The sequence below is a fragment of the Austrofundulus limnaeus genome, unplaced genomic scaffold, assembly GCF_001266775.1.
Source record: "Austrofundulus limnaeus strain Quisiro unplaced genomic scaffold, Austrofundulus_limnaeus-1.0 Scaffold134, whole genome shotgun sequence".
NCBI classification, from domain to species: domain Eukaryota; kingdom Metazoa; phylum Chordata; class Actinopteri; order Cyprinodontiformes; family Rivulidae; genus Austrofundulus; species Austrofundulus limnaeus.
Genome location: NW_013952536.1, coordinates 1,227,966 through 1,231,296, shown reverse-complemented (window position 1 = coordinate 1,231,296; position 3,331 = coordinate 1,227,966). Strand labels below are relative to the sequence as shown.

At 41.0% G+C, this 3,331-nt stretch overlaps 1 protein-coding gene across 1 annotated transcript in view; it reads left to right on the top strand.

Annotated features, from left to right (window-relative positions):
• The window catches only part of LOC106522655 (protein NLRC3-like), an 18,954-nt gene that overhangs the window by 6,390 nt on the left and 9,233 nt on the right, over nt 1–3,331 (top strand). The window lies entirely within an intron of this gene.

Below are 3,331 nucleotides of genomic sequence, written 5' to 3'. Positions count from 1 at the left end.
ACCTTATACCCAGATGTGTTTTCAAACTTTTGAAGTAAAAGAAGTAACTCAGTAACACTAGAAAAGGGATCTGAGATAAAAAGAAGAGTATCATCTGCATATAAGGAAACTTTATGTTCAGTGCCAAACCGATTAATACCTTTAACCTTAGGGTTGTTCCGTAAAGCCACTGCGATTGCTTCAATTGCGATTGCGAATAAGAGTGGCAAGAGTGGGCACTCCTGCCTCGTACCACGTTCCAATTCAAAATAGCTGGATAGATTACTGTTAGTGCATACTGCTGCCATTGGCAAGGTATACTGTATATCAGCTTCACCCATGAAACAAATTTATGACCGAAGTTAAACATCTCCAAGGTCTTAAAAAGATAGTTCCACTCCACCCGGTCAAACGCTTTTTCGGCGTCCAGCGAGATAAAAATTTCGTTGCAGTTGTGACCGGGTGGAGCAGAAGTATACAGCACATTAAACAACTGCCTGATATTAAAGAAGGATTGACAATTTTTAATAAAACCGGTCTGGTCAGGTGCAACAATTGTGGGGATAATCTGTTCGACTCGTTTTGCCAACATCTTTGTAAGAATTTTTACATCAGTATTTAAAAGCGATATTGGGAGATATGAACTGCAGCTCAAGGGGTCTTTATCCTTCTTTAAAAGCAAAGAAATTACTGCCTGACGCATAGACAGTGGCAATAATTGTGTAACTAAGGATTCCTCAAAAACTGATAATAACAGGGGAGAAAGTAGATCCGAAAATTTCTTAAAGAATTCTGCCGGGAAACCATCTGGWCCTGGAGATTTTCCATTTTGCCAGTTTTTAATGGCAGAGTTTATCTCAGCTGAAGAGAAATCTCTTTCCAACTCATTAGATAGATCAGAACTTAGTGAAGGGATTTTAATATCTTTTAAAAAATCATCCAATTCAGTAGGAGGCGGTACGGTGGCTCAGTTGGTAGAGCTGATGCCTCCCAGCAAGAAGATCACCAGTTCAAATCCCGGTCCGGGGACCTTTCTGGGTAGAGTTTGCATGTTCTCTCCATGCAAGCGTGGGTTCTCTCTGGGTACTCCGGCTTCCTCCCACAGACCAAAAACATGACTGTTAGATTAATTGATAACTCTAAATTGTCCCTAGGTGTGAGTGAGAGAGTGAATGGTTGTCTCGTTTGTCTCTATGTGTGGCCCTGTGATGTACTTGCGACCTGTCCAGGGTGTACCCTGCCCCTCGCACTGTGACTGCTGGATATGGGCACCAGTGACCCACGCAACCCTGAAAAGGAAGAAACGTGTACAGAAATGGATGGATCCAATTCAGTAGGGTTAGGTGAGGCTTCGGAAGTACTGTATACAGAGATTGGCAAAATTTGCTGAAACACAGATTAATTCCTGCATTCTCACAACATTTTACACCATGCTTATCATTTATTGCTGAGATATCCTGTTTAGCTGAGCGCTGCCGTAGATGCTGTGCAAGAAGGCGTCCAGCCCTCTCACCATGCTCATAGTAGCCATACCTAGATTTGGATATTAAATATTCGGCCTGTTGGGTAGATAAGATGTTACACTCTGTTTGGAGTAATGTACGTTTCTTAAGTGAGTCTTGTYTAAAAGCATGGCAGCATTCCCTGTCTAATTGTAAAATCTGATCTGTCAGCGATTTTAGCCGTTCGATGTTTTTCTTCTTTTTATTTGCACATTAAGAGATTATTTGACCTCTCAGGTAAGCTTTTAATGACTCCCAAACAGTGCTGAGTGGCATCCCAGGAGTCCGATTAACATCATTAAAAAACTTAATTTCAGAAGCAAGCATATCAACTAAGTCATCGTCAGATAAAAGTATCGGATTAAGTCGCCAAGGACGATAGACCGATTGCGTAACAGGAACGTTCAGTTTCACTATGAGCTGACTATGATCAGAAATGACTATCGCTCCATAATCACATACACACACTAAAGGTAAAATCCATTTATCGAGGAGAAAGTAGTCAATCCGTGAATAGCTCATATGAACAGGGGAAAAGAACAAATWCTGTCTCAGGGTTGGATTACGAAAATGCCACACGTCAACCACTCCATAAGTGTTAAGAAATGAATTAATTGACTGGGCCGATTTAGAAAGAGAGATCCTCCCCACTGTACTATGATGGAGGGATGATAGCACACAGTTCACATCTCCCCCAATTATGAGATTATGTGTTGAAATATTAGGTAAATTTGAAAAAAGCGTATTAAAAAATGTTTTATCGTCCCAATTTGGAGCATATACTGAGACTAAAATGACAGGAAGTGCATATAGTTTTCCCACCACAATTACACAACGTCCAGCAGCGTACGTTTTAACACTGGATGCCGTAAATTGCACCTGTTTACTAACTAAGATGGCCACCCCTCTCGATTTAGATTGGAAATTAGACTGAAACACCTYACCAGACCAACTGCTGCTTAGATTTGCACCGTCTGCCTTACGCAAATGGGTCTCCTGCAAAATAGTAATATTAGCATTAAGTTTTCTTAAATGTGCCATAACTTTCCTAAATTTCACTGGACCATTGAGGGATTTCACATTCCAACTCACACAGTTAACTGGGTGACTGTTGATGAACCTAATAATATTAGAACTGCTCATGTATGGTCAATCGGACTGTAGTACAATATCCACAAACCATCACAAAAAATAACCTGAAAAAGACTTTCTCAAAACAAATAGATCCGGTATAGTCTCACCTCTTTCTCCTAAAAAAAAAAGAACACGGAGAACCCAACAAACAAAAAATCCACACATTTGTGCTGATACATGGGGGCTTACCTCCTTGTCTGGACTCCCGCCACAACTAAATAACAATAACAAAAAAATATAAAAAAGGGGTTCCCTTACTTTAAAGTATTATTAATGTTACTGTTTATGCTCTTTGCAGCACTGATAAATAAATCACTAACCAAGATCTGGACAGACCCCTTGTGAAACTCTCATGAATTGAACAAGATGAGGAATGTCGTCCCTCGGAATAATGTCTAAAATTAAATCAAGATATAACGCGGGACATAAAGTTAAAAGGTTCATTACAACGTGACAGTCATAATGGGTCGATGAAGACCTGCGGTCAACGCCGMTCCTCGCTGTCCGTCGCCGAGATGATCCTCTTTTTAACGTAGTCCATTTCTTTATTGGCATCCAGGAATTCCTTGTTTTCCTCCCCATGAGAGATGCGGAGCCGTGCAGGYAAAAGCAYGCCATAGCGAACATCACGTCGGTTGCGAAGAAGCCTCCTCACCTCCGTAAATGCCGTTCGAGCCTTGGCCACAGCTGCTGTGTAGTCAGATGTGATGATAATC